Consider the following 22,524-nt stretch of genomic DNA (forward strand, 5'->3'; position numbering starts at 1 on the left):
ATTTACTTGTTGCCAGTTTACACTCATGTATAGGTCTATATACAGAGATTTATTTATTTACATATATGCACACAGATACACACAAGACACCTCACGGATGTATATGCCCCAATGCTGTGCGTACGATAAAGGCGTTGGTTTCTGCAAGATTTTTTCAATAAAACTGACTAACATAATGTTCACTACCTGTTCTGTGCCATCTAATGTGTAACTTCTGTCTCAACACTGTTTCTTCTATAAATAACATGGGAAATAAAGCTCTTTTGTTTCCAACATATCTGGTGTTGCACTGAAAACAAAAGCCAGCTCCAGTCAACCAATCAAATTTAACCCTTTATCTTTAAATTGGTGTGTTTTGACTTTTCAAATATCATGGACACATTCCTTTTTGAATACTTGCAATACAGAACTCAGGAAAACATGAGTACAGATCACTAAGGTTCATCTATACTCTAAAATGAATGCAATTTGACACCACTTTAATAGTTATTTGCTCAATGCTGTGGTATCCTAGGATTTGTAATTTGGTGTGACACCAGTATTCTTTGGCAGAGAAGGCTAAAGATATTGTGAAACAGAAGTTAAAGTGATCTCAAACAGCATTAATTCTATAGTATAGATAATACTCTAAATTACTTGCTCCCGCTGCCCATCAATTCACTTATTCTTGATTTTCTTCCTAAAATTTCTGAATATTTTACCTGTTTCAAATTCCATTCAGGAGAGTAGGCTTCCTGACACACCAAAATGAAAAGAAAGGACACTTTAAGCAACTAAACCACAATGCATTGGAACCTTTTGTAACTGTGCACATACCCTCACTTGAGACGTGACTGGTCACAACAACCTTTAATTGCTATAAGCAAAGACAAATCTCAATCACAGGTTTTGACCCAGAATTAATGGACCATAGACATTTTCTTCTTCAGTTTGTTGCCATTTAACATTTGACAAATTGGGTGAGAGGAACAGTCTTATCAAGCATAGAGAGATCCAGTTTGTAAGTCACCCGACCTTCTGACATTTATTTCCCTGCTCTCTACTGGACCTACCTACACACTTGCCTACTAAGCATCTTTCCATGAAGAGCTCTTGAGACTAATGACTTCTATTTCTAGGATGCTAGCTAATGATGCCACTTTTGAAAGGGCAAAACAAAATTTTCTATACTATGCTTAACAGCTGCAGAAATGTACATTTCTAATAAATGGAAAAGATATTTCACCCGATTAAAGACAAAATGTCAGGAGCAACTTAAGAAAATGAAACCCGGATTTGAAACGCCGACCCTTCGGTCAGAAGTCCTGCTGGCACAAGAGTTTAACCCATTACAGCACCGGGGACTCCTATATTTGGGATATAGACATAAATGATGAAGTTGATAAAGAATACATCTACACTTATAGAATTAATACAGTTTGACATCTCTTTAACTGTGATGGTTCAATGTTATGGAATCCTGAGTGTTGTAGTTTTGGTAGCCTTCTCTGCCAAATGTGCTAGTGCCTCACCAAACTATAAATCCCAGGATTCCAAAGTATTGGACCACGGAAGTTAAACTGCTGTCAAACTGCAATAATTCTACATTGTAAAAGCAGACAAAGCTAATTTAAATCTGAAAAAGTAAGGAAAAAGACAATTATTTTATATTTTGTACACTACTGATATAACAATATTCAAGGTAAAACCAATCCAATGTTTTGAACATTGGAAAATACTTGTTAAGTTTGCGTTTTTTTGTTTGTCTCTAAATACTGGGTTTTTAGACCATACAGACTATTTTAATCACCATGCTATACACGACTACACAATATCTGGCCATGGTGTTTATAGCTATGCCCTTTCTGATCCAGTCATACAACCCCATCACGGGCTATTTCCTCAAATTTGAATAGTCAGACTGCTATTTTAAGCCTCAGACAAGACTGTTTCACTACTCTAGCTGGCCATTTGTTCCCCAGATTTAGATTTATTTTTAAAAAATCTTGAAAAATCAAGTATTTATTCAATTATTCAAAGTCATACACAAAGCGAAAAACTTTGTTGAAGAAAAATAAGATAATATGAAATAGGCTGAGCAGCAGAAAGCCTGAATATGATGTGTCATAAAATCTAAAATTGGGCCCATTCCAACAATTCATTATTCCACCAAATTTGAATGCATAAGACTTCTACTTTATTCTTCAAATCAATCAACAGCATAAAGGTTTGTTGTTAATCCTTCATACTGTGGAAATGAGGGAAAATAGTGGAAAGGGGAAGAGACGATCTCTCCAAGCACCTAAATGCCCAGCAGAACACAGGACCTTCCATTTGTTTTGTCTTAAGACTAAAGTCAACTGCCTTGTCATCTGTGAGAAAATGATGCATTCCTTGGATGTTTTTAGAGATTGTGCAGTTTATACATTTAGATCCTATAGTAAACTCTTCTGTATCATAGCCATTTAGGGCTTTAAAAAAAATTAAAACCTTCCAAACATACTGATGGAAAGCTCTGAAGTAGATGTGTATGTCATCACATAATTAATCCTATTATGCTATGAGGATGTTTTAACAAAAGCCTTTCATTCATGCCAACTGACTTAGAAGTACTTTTTAAAGACAGGAATTGTTGATTCTTTAAACCCAGGTTGTCTTCTTATAAAATGTAAGTATAAGAGGGATTAAAATCAAGATGAATCTCACTTCTGTAGACAAGTAGAAAATGTAAAATATGGTCCCATCAGGCCCCTCATGTTGCACAAGAATACATATGATGGAAACATCAGAATTACTAAAATGTTCAAGGTCAAGTTGGTTTTAAATGATAGCCAAAGGTATGTGGACATCAATAGACCGTTTCACTTTTCACAGTACTTTACTGTTCTTTGTAATACCCTGACTGACATTTAGTAAGTGTAATATACGTGGCAACAGGGCCTTAGGAATGTAAGACTACTATCTGAAGGAACATATTTTCTTATATATACCTGCTTTGAGATCCTGCCACTATCCTTTTCAGTGGCTCCCCCTCCCTCTCCTTGTCATTCCTTGGGAGGATAAGTGGCCCCTCACCCTGCTTTGCTTTCACCAGTTGGCAAAGATATTTTGAATAAATTGGGGATCTTATTGTGGATGTATTATTTAATTATTTTAACATTTGTATGTTTTTCAATGGATTTTAAACTGTTTTATAAAATGTTTTAACTGATGTCGTTTCTATTTTACCATCAATGTTTTTCATTTATGTGGAAGCCACCTTGACTCCAGTAATAGAAATAAAATAAAAATAAAATAAATACAATCATACATATATACATATCTCCCAACATATATATCTGTCCTATGTAATGTGCTTAGTTTATCCCTATAGGCTGGATGACCATTAGATCCTTTATAGCTTTTTTGAATCATTTCTAGGGGTTGCCCTTTTGCTAACCAAGTTTCCTGTGACAAGGTTTCTGATAACCAAATAGCATCTAGATCAACCCACAAACACCATATCCTCAGAGGATTATAAGTGCAGTTGCCGGAAGTCTTAATGGCAAGAACCCCAAGAATCATAGACTACCTCCTTGGGTAGAAAGGACTCATTTGTTGTTTGAATTCTGTCCCTGATAGTGTACCTGTATGGTCACTGCTAAGCTGAACTTGGATTTCTTTGGAAGGTGATATTATTGAAATCTTAAGTTATTTTGGCAATATTTGAGATGATGTACATTTCCTCTACTAAAGCAAAAAACATTATTTACAATACACCATTTGTAGACAATGAAAATATCCCAGTAAAGAAGAATTTGATAAAAATAATTATCAGATCCAGTAGTTGAGGGTGGACTAAAGTGAAACTTAAATGGTTGAGCCAAATGTTTATGTTGTATGCTAATGCTTTTTGAAAAATTACAGATATATATCCATGTTTAAAAAACAATGCTCTCAATATAAGCAGGGAAATTAATTACAGGATATGTTTCAACTTTCTTAAGAGTCACAGAATCATAGAGTTGGAAAAGACTACAAAGGCCATCCAGTCCAACCCCCTGCCATGCAGAAACATACAATCAAAGCACCTCCAACAAATGGCCATCCAGCCTTGGCTTAAAAACCTCCAGATAAGGAGGTTCCACCACACTCCGAAGGAGCATATCCCAATGCCAAAAAAAAAAAAAACCCAACCTTTATTAGAGGATTTCTTAGACCAGGGGTCCTCAAACTAAGGCCCGGGGGCCAGATATGGCCCTCCAAGGCCATTTACCCAGCCCTTGCTCAGGATCAACCTAAGTCTGAAACGACTTGAAAGCACACAACAACAACAACAACAACAACAACAACAACAATCCTCTCTCATCAGCCAAAAGCAGGCCCACACTGCCCACTGAGATACTAATAAGTTTATATTTGTTAAAATTGTTCTTCATTGTATTATATTGTTTTTAAGTGTTTTTGCAGTACAAATAAGATATGTGCAGGTTCATAAGAATTCATTCATATTTTTTCCATATTATAATCCGGCCCTCCAACAGTTTGAGGGACTCTGACCTGGCCCTCTGTTTAAAAAGTTTGAGGACCCCTGTCTTAGACCAACTTGCTAGAAAAATATGGCCCTCCTGTGAAATATTTTCAGGCATGATTATTTCAGAAAGTTGCACATTTAATGGCCAGAGTAAGCCAAAAAGAAAAAAGAAATTTCATCCTAAACCATATTAGGTGAATAAAGGAACAGATCTACTTCAGAAAGCATGGGCTACTGTAGCCATTTGCAACTCTTCAAGTACTTGTTTATCCAAGCTTCCTTTTATAATTACAGGAAACCAGAACTGCATTGATCAAAACAAACTAATTTCAAGGACAAATATGTTAAACTGGAATGAGTAGTTTTATTATTTGTCATTGCACAGGGTAGACTGAACAGGAAGGCTCTCTGAGCCAAGTTTCAACCTGTATTTTCACTAATATCCAGTCCAGTCTTATTTGTTTTAATGTTTGCAGAAAGCCAAGTGTGTAAGAAGTCATTGTGCAGAGGGAAAAGGATGAAAGTCTTCCATTAGAACAACTAATTTTAAGATTAATTTTTTAAAAAAACAAACATGGTGCTTGGTTTACTGGTGCAGTTGCATGCCAGGGCAAGAGCATAGTGAGTTGGGCACCATTCCAGCACTATAAATGCCAGGATCTTTCCCAACCGGGCCTTGGGCCCTGTCCATACAATCACTCACAGGAATAAAAATGTAAAATATTGATAAAATAAACTTGCAATTATTGGTAATAGGTCTACAGTTTCCTTTTCCACACTTCATTTTCTTGCACTTCTTCTAAACCTTCAACACACAAATGGAACACAAACACCAGAGACTCTTCTTCTGATCACTGAAAGGCACACTGTCAGCAGTTGTGCTCAGTTGTTATTCTGCTTCCACAACATTGCAAGTAATCAAAATAGTAAAATTTATTTCGTGAATGCAGATATGCCAACTCTCCATTACAACTCATCAATTTTCCCCTTTTACCTTGGGAGATTTGAATGTTGAATTGGATGAGCAGAAAATCTAGTCTATACATAGATTAGCATGGGACCCCCTATGTTGAGCCCAGAGTGCCCAAGCAATAAAATAACATTGGCCTCCTGCAGCCTGGGGGAGGAGGCAGCTCCTTTTGGCTGGAAACATCAGCAAATGAATTTAAGCCTAAATTTGACTCCATTGGTAGGCTTTTTTGACCATCTGAGCAAAGTGAAATTTTCATTCCTGTCAGATGATCCTCCCTCACTGTATTCTGTGTATGATACATTTGCAAATCAATTTGTCATAATTTTATAATGAGAGGGTGGCCTGAGTCATGGATCCAGTTCAAAGCAGATAATCTAGATTCAGAATGCAATGTAGATCCAATCTTTGAGAGTGTAATGTATCACATGTTCTCACTCAGACAGGGGTAAACATACTGCATCCCCTGGTGGCTTTGAGATCATGTTCTCATCTGCATAGACCCTTGCATATAATTCCAAGGATTCCAGGAGTGGCACAGAGATTCTAGCTCATCAATCAATATCGGACCATTGGATGCTTCGAGCTAAATCCATTTGTGCAACAACATTATCAACTAATGTAACCAAATAAAATTGTGGCTTACTTCTATTCAGTATTTCTAACCTGGCTAGTCTTTTTTTCCAGAGCAAAGCAGGATTCACTCTCCACATACATATAATTGAAATAGTCATGTTCAGAATAGAAGGCATTATTTTCTTCATCCCAAAATATAACCTTTGCTGAAATGCTATACAAGAAAGTTGCCACATATAAGACATTATCACATTAGTGCCTAAATCTGTTTCAAATTGCTCACTGATGTGCTCCACTTTTTGGGGAGCTGATTTTGCTCTGGATCTTGGATACACTAACATAACATATATGGCTTACGTCGAAATTTCTTGTGACATTTAAAATGTGCTTCTTCCTGTTTAAACCATGCAGCAGCACACATTGGCATTTGGTGATCACCAGGTCTTGAACTGATTTGGAGCTTTATTATATGGTCAATTTAGATGGATCTGCAGCGACAGTAAAATCAGCTACAGTAGAATCCCATTCTTTCCCAACTAATTTTTACATTGCTTAGAGCTCCTCCAAAATGATCAGCTATACTGAAGGACCTAGAGATCCACAGAGATTTTAAATCAAATCTGTGAATGATTAAATCTGCAAAAGTCAAAACTGCAAATGTGGAGGGACAATTGTATACTGAAAGTGTACAAATGAAATATTTTTCTCAGTATTCAAGAACCTGTACAAGGGCTTATCTGTCAGACAACTGACTTAAAAATAATTAATACAAATAGATATATTTTAAAGCAATATTAAATCAGGAGAATATAAAACTGGCCTTTTTGAATTGTAGTATACCAAAAATATTAAGTAAAATCAATTGACTGTTTCATTTCCTTGAACATTTGTTTAAACTCTCAGTGGATCTGTGATTTCATCCAATGACTGCAAAAATTGTATAAAGTCCTGCTCTCCATGTGAAAAAGTATTATTCTCAGACTAATAATAGGCCATCTAAATTTTAATATCTCCATATTTTATCGAAATGCATGCTTGCCTGCTGTTTTATCTCTTCTTCTTTGTTATTAAGTTATATTTTCATATGCTATGGTTCTTGTTAAGTCACCTTGAATATTATGGGTGGAAAGTTGGGATATAAATAACATAATAAGTAATCTTGCGTGTGTGTCCTCCTCCCTGCCAAAACTTTAAAGAAAACTCTTTAATTATTTCCCCAAAGAAAAGGTGTCCTGACTTCTTAACAATTTCTATTGGTCTTTTCTATATCTTTCTCAGCACATTTCCTAACTTGAGGTGAGAAAACCGGAGCAGTACACAGTCCAAATGCAAACACCACCAGAGTATTTTACAGAAGTATTACAATACAGACTATCTTATCTACAATTCCTATCCAAAATAATCCCTAAAATGGAAGTAGCTTTTTCACTGTGACTGCAGGCACAGTTTGCATTTTCATTGAGCTATCCACCATGACCCCAAAGACTGGCAAAATACCCAGAAGAAGGGAGACGACTTTTTGACTACTAGCTCCATAAAAGATTGCTATATGTTTTTCTGTGACTTATAGTAAAAAGAAATAAGTGCTAAGTGCTATTTATATAGCTGTCCTTTGTTGTTCTGTGTCCCATATAATTTTCTCAGACACATCTTATCAACAGAAGAGTTGACCTCACCTTTCAGGACAGTGTGGGCAGACTATAGGCTAAGGTAAGCTACTGCCACCAACAGACTTATATATTCAAACAGCCTGACAGATGAACCCAAATAGTTTTTTTGAAAACAAAACAAAGGTCTGAGCAGATTTTAAAATCTTAATTGAATCTAATATGTTTAAATTACTGTGAGACAGATGCATGATTCCAACAGTGAGTGAAATAAGAAAAAATGTTTTGGGAAATGTATAGAAAAGTTAACTAAGGACCTCTTCACACAGCCCTATCAGGCCATGCCATTGCATGGCAAAAGGGAAGGGGTGGGGGGGTTGCTCTTGGCACCCCGGGTGCCCTCCCTCCTTCCTCCATCACATGGTGGCAATGGGACAGGGCACGTTTGCTCCCTGTCCCTATCAGATAGCAGAAAGGACAGAAACGCATTTCAACGAGCATTGCCCCACCGACTTTCTGCCATCTGAGGGCAAAAAGGGGATGAAAATGCAGGTAGCTACCCAAACTACACCTTCCTCCCTGTAGTGGTGGAGAAAGTGACTTCTGGCACTTCCCCTCCAATTTACGAGGAATGTGAGCAGGGCCTGCTCTGTGCTGTGTGATGGCACCTGGCAGGCTCTGTCCTTGCCATGAATAACAGGGTAAAAATGCCCTGTGTGAAGAGGTCCTAAACCTATTTGTTCAAAACCTCCATAAAGAAAACATTTATCCCTCATATGTCTTCAGAAGATCACTTCCAGAATCAAAAGGAGATAGTCTGTTGCATGTACATTGCATTTACTAAAGGGAGAGGGGGGAGGGAGGGAGAGGGGGGGAGAGAGAGAGAGAGAGAGAGAAATTATGGAATTATTGGTATACCTTACAGAATAATATCCTATTATTTAATAAAATCACAATATGATATGAAACCCCAATTATAGCCTAAGAAAAAGCAGGGCTGGTAAACTAAAACTATAATGAGTAAAACAATTTAAAATATTTTGCAGGACAGCACAAAAATAGAAACATAATCTAATAATTAACAATCTAAAAAGTAATACCTTATAAATAATGTTACTGGTTAAGCATCCGCTATCCATAATTTCAAAATTCCAAAATTTCCAAAATATGAAATAGTCCACGCATTGGCCGGGGGGGGGGGGGGGTTAAGTACTTGACACATTTGTTTCATGCACAACACTGTGGGGAAAAAATCCTGCATGAAACTAATTTCAGATTATGTGTATCAGTTGTATATGAAATGTAAATGAATTTCATGTTAGGCTTGAGTCCAAGATATATCATTATTTACATATGTGTAAATACAACAATTCCAAAACTCGTGAAATCCAAAGAATTTCCAGTCATAAGTATTTGGATGTTCAACCTGCATCAGAAAATGAAGCAGCATATAGGAACAGATGACTGTGTAGCCAGCCCTCACTAGTAATATCACAGAGAAAAACTAAGCGATACTTCAATTATATATGGAGATGCAGAGTACAAAAGGAAAGGGTGTTCACCAGCCTCAGAATTCATCACATGCTTGTTTTTTCTCAAATTCTGTCTATAGTCATTGGGACTATCGGGAAATTAGGGAGCCCTATGGATTGTTATCTTGGAAGTCACTGCTAGATGAGTCTCCAGACACTACTGAGTGAGCTTCAGTGTGTTCCTATTGCATCAGGGTATCTCATGTAAACTAAGCAAACTGGCATTTGGGAGAATTGGATGATCCAAGTATGCAATTAAAACCCGGATTCCAATTAGAAACTTTATTAAAGCAAAAGAAAACGAATGACAAATAATTAAACAGCTTTTGAGCTAAATGACCAGCAGTAGATTTTACAGAGGAACAAACTTATGCACATAAATACCCCCACTCCCCATTTAAAGAGAAGTAACATACTAAGCAACTGAGTTTCACATTGTTTGCCATGAACAGAGAGATAGGAAGGAGAGAGAAAATCATACAGATAGAATTCAGTTCTTCGTGGTCTTCCACAGCACCTTTGAGAACTTGGCTGAGCATTGCATAAGGACAAATCCTATGTAAAATGTGTGATCAACACCTTTTCACAGCTGAAGTAAGCACTCTGGTGGAATAATGTCTGTGAATAGGGGAGATTTTCTCTTGGTTTTGTTGCAGACCAGCTCAAAGGAGTAGATGGAGTATTTCATCTTGTGTGTGGGAGGGATGTTTAATATGCATGACAGGAAGAAAACTAGTGAAACTTACTAGCCCAAGGGTTCTCTCCAGCATTCTTTCTCAACATACTAAATTCCACAAATAGCAAAGGATTATATGAGTCTCCATTGCCAGAAAACCTGTGATAAGAAGATAATTTGGAACCTGATCCTGGGATATAGGGTAGTGTGGAAGGGGTCTAAAAGTACCTTGATCACTTATACTTTTATTTAACCTAGCTGGATGGTAGGAAGAGAGTTACTTTTACCCAGTCGAGATCCAAGAGTGCAACTTTTCCATAGAGCAGTCTGGACACATCCAAATTGTGTTAGTAGGCCCTATTTCTGACTATTTCAGTTATTATCCCTTCCCAAACTTACCTCACCCTCATTTGGTGAGAAGTTAGCTATCTCAGCAAAATATATATTTCATCAAAATAAGGTTTTTCCTCCATGTGAATAGTTGTTGTTGTTGTTGTTGTTTCTTACCCACATCTTTCCCAACCCTCAAGATGGGATACACAATAACCTCAAGGTAGGTTACAAGATAAAATGGATAAAAACATACAACCATTTCAATAAAATACACAGACATAAAATTAAAGCACACATTAAAATAATTAACACCAATAAAATGTTAATTTAAATTATTATGGTTTATAATTGACTTAGTAGACCTGCCAGAAGAGATAGGACTCTAATTCCATTTTAAATTCTAATACTCCATTGAGCTATCAGTTCTCTTCTGGCTGGTCATTTCACAATCTAGGGACAGCTGACGAAAAGGTCCTCTGGGTGACACTTTTCAGTTGAGTTTTAGCTGGCTGAAGTAAATCTTCCCCAGAGGACCTGTGTATTTTGGGCGAATTCTATGAGAAATTTCAAAGAATACAAAAAAAAAATCCCAGGAAATACAACAACTGGAGAAAATTGACTAAAAGTAGCCCTGTAGCCAGTCCCAGTAAACAATCTGGCCACTGCTCTTTGGCCGGCTGAAATTTCCAAACACTCTTCAAAGGGAGTCCCGAATAATATAATGCACAAAGGTAATGGGCAAGAAAAAGAAAAATCAAACAATTCAGAAAATTTGCAAACTAGTGACAACTATAGATTGCTAATGCTTACAGATATTTTCCCACATCATCATTATACTGAGAAATAAGTTCTGCTATCAGCATGCAAAGCAGAACTGGGTTGCTTCTGTAATATGGGGCGGGGGAGTGTTGGCAGCTTTTAAAATTGATTACATGCAAAAGGATCATAGTCCAACTGTGAGTATAGCCAGGCAAAGAAAGGGGAAGGCTCGCTGTAAAATCAAGCATGTCCTTCTGGTAAAAGATCATTGCAGACTCTCAAGTGGGGCCCATCGGATAAGGGAATGGACCCTAAACTTTTGGAGGGTGGCTCCAGACAGTGCCAAAATGTGTACTCTAAATCTGGAGCACAAAATCCCAGAACCTGATAGCAGGTCCACACACAGACCTGTCAGTTCTGGGAAATGGCCCCCCATCATCCTCACACCTTCCTCTGGAGCAGATCAAGATAGAGGGCAGACATGGGACATCTGGTGGAAGTGTTTTTAGAAAATCAGTCCATTATGTGTTAGACCTCATATGGGCACATACAAATATCTTAATGTAAACACAAGCAGATTTCTTATTTCTCTCTTCACCCAACTGTTTATTCAAACTCTGTTTAATATTATTAAGTTTAAAAGTAAGATTGTTTTCCACTTGTGCTTCCCTTCCTGTGTGTCAGCTGATCAGATGTTTTGGGCTTTTAAAAAGTGCACATGCGCTGGAGCAGTCCACACAGGGGAAGGGATGGAAATCAAGTGTTTTGCATGACTATAGGGATATAGTCATGTGAGGTGTGTATTTTTGGGACAGAATTGGATTTTAAGTGCACTTTTAAAATATGTTATCTTCAGCTGTTAACCCAATTCTGCCTGCACTTTAATATAGTTTAGCTAGCCTACCAACTATTTAACCTGGTTGCTTCCAGGTTTTTAGCCATGTGTAGAAGGATACTGGGAATGATTAAAAGTCTTGATTCTCTGTTTTGAAATTACGAAATCCCCTCCCAGCTCTAAACTGGCTCTTGTAGTGAAAGAAATTGTTAATTCTATGTATCACATTTTCATCACAGATATCCAAAAATCTGCCTTCAAATAAAGGAATTCTAGGTAAAAACAGTCCGTTGTTCTCAAGGCATCACAGCATCACAAATTAGGATCACACTTCAAATATTCTCCACAAGTCTTTTAGACTAATTTCACCTCTCTTCTGTTTTCAGGTTTAAAAAAAAGGGGGGGGGAGCTAATACAATTCCTGTGTCAGACAATCAAAACCTCAATTTAAAAAATAGATAGAGAAAATACAGTCTTTGGGGGTTACTCTGCAGTGCTCATAGCCTACTACCGTGAAGATACACCAGTTCCTCTGTTACTTGAAAGTTCACAGATCTCTCAATTTTAAATTACATTTACAAAATGTTGAAAAAAAACCAAGGATATTTGCATCTTCAAAACATGCTACAGGACATTGGCACTCTGCCCTTGTCCCCATAAGATGGGAGAAAAGACAGCAACATGCGGCAACATGCATTGCCCCATCACTCTTTCCCCATCATATGGGGGAAAGAGGAAGAAAGTGCTACCTGGAAAAGACTTTCCTCTCCGTCATGAAGGAGGAAGCATAATAATAATAACAATAATAATGGGTTGTTGTAGGTTTTTGGGCTGTATGGACATGTTCTAGAAGCATTCTCTCCTAACGTTTCACCTGCAACTATGGCAGGCATTTTTAGAGCTATTTTAACAGGGAGATGGTATGCTCCCTGTAATTAGCACCTGTCAATAACCAATTGCTCTTTGCACCAATTGTAATTTCTGAGCCATCTTCAGAGGCAGCCCCATGTAGAGTCTATTGCAGTAGTCCATCTGCAATATAACCAATGTGTGGACCACCATGGCTGGATCTGGCTTTTTGAGGTACAGGCACAGCTGGCACACAAGCAAAGGCCCTCCCAGCCACTACCGACACCTGAACTGCAAGGGTCAGCACTGAGTCCAGAAGGACCCCCAAGCTGCAGACCTGTGATCTTAGGGGGAGTGTTACCCTGTTCAGCACAGGTTGCCACCCCTATCAGCCTCCTGACTGACCAGGAGGACCTCTGTCTTGTCTAGATTGGGCTTCAGTTTCTTAGCCCTCATCCAGCTCATCACAGCTGCCAGGCACTAGTTCAGGACTTGGGCCTGATTACTTCCGATCACAAGACTGTGGGAATCAGTGTTTCATGAACAGTAGTATCTTCAACAACTTCAGTAGCAACAATTGCGTAAAAAGTAAAATTCTGGAATCATTCTCACATTTCACTGTTTCTAGCTGAACAGATTATAGGCAAAGAAAACTGGTGAAGTCTAGCTAACTTACAAATATTTTAACTGATGCAAATAACTTCTCTCAACTATTCATTCTATGGCTCTCCAAAACAAGGCAAATGTGTTGTGATGGAGTAGTATTTATAACTGCATTTGTTGCTTTTCTTTAAAGATCCAAATTGCAGCTTTCAGACAATATTTCAAACTGCTTCATGTCAATTTCCCCAAAGTATTTTGTTCTAACGGAAGGCAGGGATTTTGTTTTGGATGCTTTAGCTTTTACTGATAAATGTGGTCACCACACAAGTTGTGACAATTGAAAAAGCTATGCCCAGTATTTCATCCTTCCCTATCTCTCTCTTCTACCTAATGAATCAATTTGTTAAAAACCTCTCTCGCTTGAGTTTCAGCAATAAAACAGTCTTGTGCTCAAAAGGATCAACATGCCCATGCAAGCCAATTCCAATTTGGACAAAAACTGCAGTATTGGGGACAGGGATAATAAAGCGTTTTATTCAGATTGATTCTTGTCTGTACACAGGGTTGATCTCCCTTAGCACAAAAACTTACTGCTTTCATATTTAAATGGTATAGATTTTATGGTATAGATTTTTTTGTTTCCCTGGTACATGGAATGCACACACACACACACCTTATGTGAACTAGGAATTGGGAGGAATTTGGGAGAGAGAACAAATAATGAGGTTGACTGGACCATTGCAAAAGATTCACACATCCTTGGTATGAGAAATTGCCTACCTCCTATTAGAGACTTAGAATAACAGGGCTGCATGACTTGCTGGACAGCAATGATATATGTTGGTGTAGAGTAGAGCATTTCTCCTGCTCACTGGCTTGCCAGAGCTAGCTAGTTCTCAGACACCTTTGCAGCACCACTTGGCACTTGGCAAGGGTGGAGGAGAGCCAACCAACACTAGTTTGAACACATTGACTGACATGAATTGGCCAGAGTACACATATGTTTCTTCCACTCTAGTCAGGCATTTGGGTTAATAAGGTGATGCCTGCTCAGTCTCTGGCTCTTGCTGTGGGAATGATACAATGTTGGTTGCAGACGCATTGGGGGTGGTGAGGGGGAGACAGCCACCTATCTTTTGGACAGTTTCACATAGGTCCTGGATTTGTGAACTATATATATATCTACTTCATGGTTTTGGACCCTGATTAGGAGGTCCTCTCCAGAGAACTCAGGGAGTCTAGGGCAGTACAGGTCTTGCCCAGTACAGGAGTGAAGCCATTTTCTCATGGCCCTAATGCTAGAGTGGTGACTAGATGGGAGTGGCAGCTACACATGGCTTTTTTGACATCTCTGGAGATTTCAGCAGTGGGCCATAGGGTTGTGCTCATCAATCCACAGGTGGGCTGGCTGATGCTCAGATCTAGGCCCATGCAGGCACCAACCCTATACAAAGCTGTAACCAATACAACTTGCAGTTTCTCAAGTTGCTCCTGACATGAAAGAAAAAGGTTTTTTTTCCAACAAAAATACGTGTAGTACATGTTAATTGCAAGGTGGACTCAAACCCATGCTCACAAGTTGTACTGATACATTTTTGGGTATAGTGACCAGATCCTAGGATCAGCTGGGGGCAACAGAGATAACTAAAATATAATAACAATCAACAAAAACTAGCTTGAAGTCCACAACTATTCCCTAATGTCAGCCGTACAAAAATTATTTCAAAAGCTTTTCTCAAAAGCTTCCAGGAGTGGCAATCACACTTTCGGTCAGCGGAAAAGGGGAGTCGAGGATCTGATGAAGCCACACTTTGGTGCCACACTTTATCTGATCCCATTTCAAAGGTACACTTGGGTGAAATTATGTATTTCTTACTCTTGTTGTTGTGGGCCCCTAAGTCATTTTAAACTTATGGAAACTCTAAGGTGAACTCACAGGATTATCTGAGGCTAAGAGATATTCACCCTGGAATCAGCCCTAAGTCCGCCAGGGGAAATTGAGCAGAACATAATTAGATGATGATGATGATGATGATGATGATGATGATGATTACTATTAAAGCGTACCCAGGATTACCCAGTGGTTTTCACAGCTGAGCTGGAATCTCAACCCAGTGCTTCAACAATACACCAATCTGCTCACTCTTCCTCAAATTTTCATATAAAAATTACATGGAAGTATTAATTATGTTATAGCATGTCAGAAAGTTTATTTCTATTGCTAATAATGAGCAACATCTCTCTCCTGCAATACACCTCAGATTATTTTCTTTACAGTTTCATCTTGCTTATGTATTATTAAATAGAACCTAGAGATCCTAGAGAGAACACCTCTGTGTGAATGTCTAGGTACTCCAGTATGTTCGGTTTAGTGAGAGTTGACTATAGAGCAGGCATGGACAAACTTTGGGCCTCCTGGTGTTTTGGACTTCAACTCCCACAATTCCTAATAGCCTCAGGCCCTTTCCTTTCCCGCCTCAGCCACTTAAGCACTAGGAAGGTTGAGATATACTGAGATAGAGAATGAATGTGTATTTGGGGGGGGGGGGGATCCTGCATAAATATAGCCATGGAGTTGCAGGCACCAAGATTATGTAATATATAGATTTCTAGGAGTGCATCTATACCAAGCATGGGCCAACTTTGGCTTTCCCTCCTGGTGTTTTGGACTCCAACTCCCAACATTCCTAACAGCCTCAGGCCCTTTCCTTTCCCCCCTCAGCCGCTTAAGAGGTGAAGGGGAAAAGGAAGAGGCCTGAGGCTGTTAGGAATCGTGGGAGTTGGACTCCAAAACACTAAGAGGAATGAAGTTTGCCCATGCCTGCTATAGAATCATGCTGGAAAATCTAGAAATTCCTAGAGAACTATTATATGGTTGGTAAGGAATCTGTTTCAATCAATGTAAAAAGCAATTTCTTTATTCACAGTTTTTCATTTTCATAGGGATCTAATGCCCCTAACGCTAGTGAAAATAAAGGGCTGACTTTATATGTTCCTGCTTTTCTATGACAGGGCAGACTATGGTGGAAGCAGCAATACTGGCAGCAAGAACTGAGGGACTGTAGGGGAAGAGGTATTTCAAGGATTCAGTCGTTGTGAAACAAAATGTTTTGATTTACACCTCATAGACAGAGCTGTAGATTGGAAAGAAAAAATAGATTGGTTGATTACCATGCACCAATTCCTACGGGGCAGCCTTCCTTTTATCAGCTACACTGATTGAAACAGACTCCTTATCAGCCATAAATCTCACAATATCCTCTTCGTTTCTACACCACAAATGCATGGGCATGACTTATTGTGAGCAGCAGCAACTCACTGTTCTGAGACTTGCTGCATTGAGTTTTGTGAAACAGCTCATTTCACACTAAGCCACTGTTAAGTAATGCATGCAGACTGGTGGAAGTACATACCATATTGGGAGAAATCTCCCCTTCAATTACAGTGGCCAGCATGCCAGTCTGAATGACACATTTGGGAAAAATATCGAGGAGAGTGCTATGATACAAGGCACAAAACTCCACACTTTAGTGTCCACAGACAATTCGGTGTGAAACAAAATAATACACAACTATTAGAAATGCACATTTACATATCAAAATATTAATTTCACAGATTCATGCTAATATTTTGTTTCCTTTCTGCTAACAACAATTGCAAGGTCTGAAAGAAAAGCAAGAAACACTAACTTGTTTAGATACTAGCATTGAAACTGGATGGAAATACATGCTTTTTGGGTTGTCAAACAATTGTGACACAAATATGCATATTCAATAATGTTTCTCTCTACACACTTTGTTTCCCTTTGTTCCCCAAACATTGTGATCTTAGATTGCAAAGTGGATCCATAACCTTTTCAACTTTGTAATTCAATAAATATTGGGAAAAGACTAGAGTAACAAACAAAATACATAAGGAAGGGATATAGTTATGAATTCTCCTTGCTGATACACACTATACTCTTAGGATTCAGTTCCAATGCCAAAATATGTTTACCCAACACATAAATATGTCAAACAGAAAAAATTAAATGAAATTAAGCTTGCCTGGAAATTGCTGATATATCCAATGTGATGTAAAAGAAAATGACTAGAAAACTTAGGAGTTTAAAGTGCCACAAGTTTTAAGAATCTCAAAGCTTAAGGAGTATTTATAACTGACTTGGGTGCAAATGTGTAACAATCACACAAGGCAACTATTTGGAATGATAATTATCGAGTAAGTAGACAACAATAATTTCATATGCCAATGAAATGAAACAAAAAACAACACAATCCACAAAGAAAACAATGAAGAACAACTTACGATCAGAACATCTAAAGCAATGAAACAGCTCTCGCATTTGTAGTTTATCTCATCCCGTTAAGCTTTTAATGGGATAATACATAGAAGAGAGAGAAAATCTACCGTACAGAGCATATGAAAATGCAGAAGCACCATTCCAACAATAAGAAATCCAACTGAGAAGTGGTGAAGACACTTTCCCCCCAAAAGTCACAGAGTTGGCCCGTAAGTATAGATAACATCTTGTACTCCAGTTCTTTTCCAAGCCATTTTAAGACAAGCAAACACCACGGCCAATTAAATGCCTAGATGCAAACAGAATTGAACTGCAGCATGTGCATCCAGTTACTCCGATGTTTTAAACCCATGAACATTGCAAAGTGGGTTCCTCTTTGGGTTCCAGATTATGTCATGGGTTGCTGTGGGTTTTCAGGGCTGTAGGGCCATGTTCCAGAAGCATTCTCTCCTGATGTTTCACCCACATCTGTGGCAGGCATCCTCAGAGGTTGTGAGGTTTCTTGGAAACTAGGCAAGTGAGGTTTACATATTTGTGGGTAGGAGAAATAACTCATCTGTTTGAAGCAACTGTGGATGTTGCAATTGACCACCTTGATTAGAATGTAATGGCGTTGCAGCTTCAAAGCCTGGCTGATTGCTGCCTGAGGGATCCTTTGTTGGGAGGTGTTAGCTGGCCCTGATAGAGTCTTGTCTGGAATTCCCTTGTGTTTTTGAGTATTGCTCGTTACTTACTGTCCTGATTTTAGAGTTTTTAAAAAATATTGGTATCCAAATTTTGTTCATTTTCATGGTTTCCTACTTTTTGTTGAAATTGTCCACGTGCTTGTGGAAAGCCTTTGACCACAGACTATGCTGTGTTTATTTGTTGTTTAAAACACTTTGCAAACCAGTATAGATAGACGGCAAAAAAAAAGCTACACTATTTGTGCAAACACCCTTATGCACATTTTTGCAAACTATGTGGCATCCACAAGTTTGCATAATTCTGATATCTTTGTATGAGGATTTATTTTAAAATGAGATCAAAACCATTCTTGTCCTCAAGAAATATTTAGAGGAATGATACTAACACAGCAAGATGTAGGAACATTTGGGAGCTCACATTGTAGGTTTATAGATACTCAGAACCTAAGGCTGTAAATACAGATATTTTCAAAATAACTTACTCACAGTTGGGGAGAGGGGAGAGAGATTGCAATGGAAAAGCACAATTTGCATAACTTCGGGTGCATGTGTGTGTTTGGGGGGTACCATATGCAACACTTTGAACACATATACATAGAGAGAGAGAGAGAACTATATACAAATACGGTGATACATTTGGCACAGGGTGAAGTCTGTTAACAGGAAGAAGACCTCAGATTATATGTGGGCATGCCACTATGAAAACAAACAGTAGGAGTTTGAGGCAATGAAAAACCAGTCTGTTAGCCTCCACAATTGCTACCAATGTTACCACACTCCAGCAGTAAGGACAACACTGACTACTTGACAGTTTGGTTGAGAGGAATGCAAAACGATCACACACATATGAAGCAATAAGAATATTTAACAGCACTATATGGATAATTTAATGCCTAATATATTTCATATATTCAAAAAAATTCCATACTCCTTCCTTCCATTCACTGTGAATGGCAATATTATCCCAATAAGGAAGAGTCTTGCTGGAGTGAAAGGAAAGAGATTCAAAGCAGGGACTTCCCTGCTCTGCCTTTTAAGCACTAAGACAACCAACTTGCCATTGAAGCCTACACTTCACATACAACAAGTTTGGAAAGGTACATAATGATAATCCACAAATAAATCCATTCTGACTCAGGTGGATCACGTCCAGTAAACAGAGAACAATTTCCCTTTTTCCAGTGATGTTTGAGAAATCAACACTGATAGGCTACATTAGGCACAAGGAGGGAACCGCTCAGGTAAGAAATCCATGTTGGGACAAATGTGCTAGGGAGTGTGTTGTCAAAGGCTTTCATGGCCAGAAGCACTGGGTTGCTGTGAGTTTTCCGGGCTGTATGGCCATGTTCCAGAAGCATTCTCTCCTGACGTTTTGCCTGCATCTATGGCAGGCATCCTCGGAGGTTGTGAGGTTGGAAACTAGGCAAGTGGGGTTTATATATCTGATCTCTAGCATTCAAGAGTTCTTTCTCCCATCCTGGAAATTCCACAGATAGATAAACCCCACTTGCCTAGTTTCCAGCAGACCCTTCAATCTCCGAGGATGCCTGCCATAGATGAAGACGAAATCAGGAGAGAATGCTTCTGGAACATGACCATACAGGCCATTAAATGCTTATCAAGGTGGCCAATTGCCACATTCACACTTGCCTCAAGCAGACAAGAGTTCTTTCTCCCACCCTGGACATTCCACAGATCTATAAACCCCACTTGCCTAGTTTCCAACAGACCTCACAACCTCTGAGGATGCCTGCCATAGATGTGGGTGAAATGTCAGGAGAGAATGCTTCTGGAACACGACCATACAGGCCATTAAATGCCAATCAAAGTGGCCAACTCCAACATTCACACTTGCCTCAAGCAGACAATTGTTCTTTCTCCCACCCTAGACATTCTACAGATAGATAAACTTCACTTGCCTTGTTTCCAACAGACCTCACAATCCCTGAGGATGCCTGCCATAGATGGGGGCGAAACATCAGGAGAGATTGCTTCTGGAACATAGCCATACACCCCAGAAAACTCACAGCAACCCTGTACTAGGGAGGTTATCTGATCTCTAGAAGGCAGGTAAAAATCTGAAAGAAAGTTTGTACTTCTCGAGCATACCATCACGATTATTTCCTGAACATGATTAGAGCTCCTTGCCAAGCTCCAAACATGGTGCCGGGTTATAAAATGCCTTGGCAAATGAAACTAAAAGGCGGTGGCTAGCTAGCTCTCGGATAGCCCTCTCTGCTCAGGGGGTTCGGGTTGAGGCACAGAAACGTGTGGTGGGCTGAGGATAAACCGGCACAAGTATGAAAGCAGTGTGCGGTTTTTTCCCCATAGGAAAGTATCTGGGTCACACACAGGTTTTGCTGTCCTGAGGAACCCTACCCACTAGCTCTGAAGGAAACAACGGGTGGGAAGAGTCCGTCCGTCATTCTAGGCTAGCCTTGGAACTGGAGGAACCCCATGAAATCGCTCCCGAGAGGGCCCAGTGGCGCCTTCAAGGCGGACAAACCTGGTCGGCGATGGAGCCTTGGCACCTGCCGGGGAGAAGACGCCCGCCGCGGGTCACCTTGGAGCCCCTTCCGTGGAGCGCCAGGCAGGCAGGCAGGCAGGCGCGCTCCGGAGCAGCCGCCTCGGGATCCCTTTCCCCGGCTCCGCGCTGCCAACCTGCCCGCCTTCCTGAAATCCCTGCCACTCCCGACCAAACACAATCCGGCGGAATATGCCACACACGAGGGAAGCAGCCCGGCGGGAGGAGACGCGAGGGACTTCTTGCCTGCTCCGAGGGCTCTTGGGGGCTCCAAGGGTCAAGAGAGACGCGGAGGGGAGGAGGAGGAAGCCAAGAGGCGGACTGATCTCAACTGGAGGGAAGACCCTCATAAAGTGGGGCGGGGGGGGGGGGGCTGAGAAAGAGAGATCAAGCAGATAGAAGGGCTGTTGTAAGAGGGAGGGGAGAGAGATCAGGTGGAGACCATCCTAAACTGGAAGAAGGGAGCCGCAGCCTGAAGTCTCCCCTTCAAGGAGAGCGTCTCTCCGGACAGTGGCGACCTCAGCCGAACGGGGCTGGGATCCTTCATTTCAGGGCTCAGCTCAAGAGAGAGAGGGAGAGAGGGAGGAGGGAGGGAGTGAGAGAGAAAGAGAGAGGGAGGGAGGGAGACAGAGAGAGAAAGAGGGAGGGAGGGAGAGGGAGGGAGAAAGAGAGAGGGAGTAAGACGGAGGGAGGGAGGGAGGGAGAGAAAGAAGGAGGGAGAGAGAGAGAGAAAGTGGGAGGAAGGGTGGAAGAGAGAAAGAGAGAGGGAAGGAGGGAGGGAAGGAGGGAGAGAGAAAGAGAGAGAGGGAGAGAGTAAGAGATGGGGAGGGAGATAGAGGGAGGGAGAGGGAGGGAGAGAGAAAGAGAGAGCGAAAGAGAGAGGGAGCGATAGAGAGAGAGAGAGGGAGCGATAGAGAGAGAGAGGAGGGAGGGAGAGAGAAAGAGGGGGAGAGAGAGCCAATGTGTGTGTGTGTCGGGGTGGGGAGTCTTGTGGGCGAAAAGGTGGGATGGAAATAAAGTTGACAAAGAATACCAAGGGCTCTGGGTTCCTCAGACTCCGACTCCCGCCGCTCCGCGGGACTGACTCCTCGCCAGAAACTTTGGCAGCCGAAGCGGAACGAGACCGGTGCGCGCTCCGAGGCTCGTCTTCCCCGGCGAAAGGGAGGGGGGAGAAATCAAACTCACCTGGCCGGCGGCGGAGACGAGGCGCCCGCCCTCCTCCCTCCCTCCCTGCTGAGAGGCGGGCCGAGAGCGTTCCGGTGGCCCGAGAAGGCGAGCAGTGTCCTGCGCTTCTGCCCCTCCCCGGGATCGGGCGGGAGGCGCTGCTTTGAAAGTCCGGCGGACGGCGCTGGGCTCCCACCTGCGCCGCCCTGGCTGGGAAACCCCGCGCCTTCACCTCGCGCCTCTCTCCCCGCGCGACATCGCCGCCGAGCCGCTTCGGTAGGACTGTTGTGCCCAGTGCCGGAATGTCCGAATCGGAGCCGGAGCTGCAGCTGCCTCCGATCGAACAGCAGCAGCCGCAGCAGCACCAGCAGCAGCCGCCCCCTCGGATTCACCCCCTCCGCCGCCCGCCCGCCCGCCCGCGCCGATTCCGCTCTCGAGCGCCCCCCCCCCCCATTGGCCGCCCGCCGATGACCTCCCGCCCACCGAGGCCCCGCCCACCTCCCCGGGGGCCGCCCCCCTCCCCAAAGCGCCCACTCTCCCGTCCCCTCCCTCTTGGTCTCTCCGGCAGAGAAAGCGCAGGGGTAGCGGCCTCTCCAAGGGAGGGCCCCGGGAGCTCCC

The 22,524-nt window shown here is 41.1% G+C and overlaps 1 protein-coding gene across 6 annotated transcripts in view; it reads right to left on the reverse strand.

Moving 5' to 3' along the window:
* CHRM3 (cholinergic receptor muscarinic 3) overlaps positions 1–22,293 on the reverse strand; it is a 270,852-nt gene extending 248,559 nt beyond the window's left edge. For 2 of the 6 annotated variants that reach the window (XM_060753878.2, XM_060753872.2), the window contains exon 1: positions 20,725–21,381. The gene's annotated coding sequence lies outside the window, so the exon portion shown is untranslated. Of the gene's footprint in view, positions 1–20,724; positions 21,383–21,927 lie in introns of those variants that run through there. The other 4 variants (XM_060753875.2, XM_060753877.2, XM_060753873.2 and 1 more) reach the window with 3 other exon arrangements.
* Between the last annotated feature and the right edge of the window lie 231 nt (positions 22,294–22,524).

This window comes from Anolis sagrei, chromosome 1, assembly GCF_037176765.1.
Source record: "Anolis sagrei isolate rAnoSag1 chromosome 1, rAnoSag1.mat, whole genome shotgun sequence".
Taxonomy (NCBI): Eukaryota; Metazoa; Chordata; class Lepidosauria; order Squamata; family Dactyloidae; genus Anolis; species Anolis sagrei.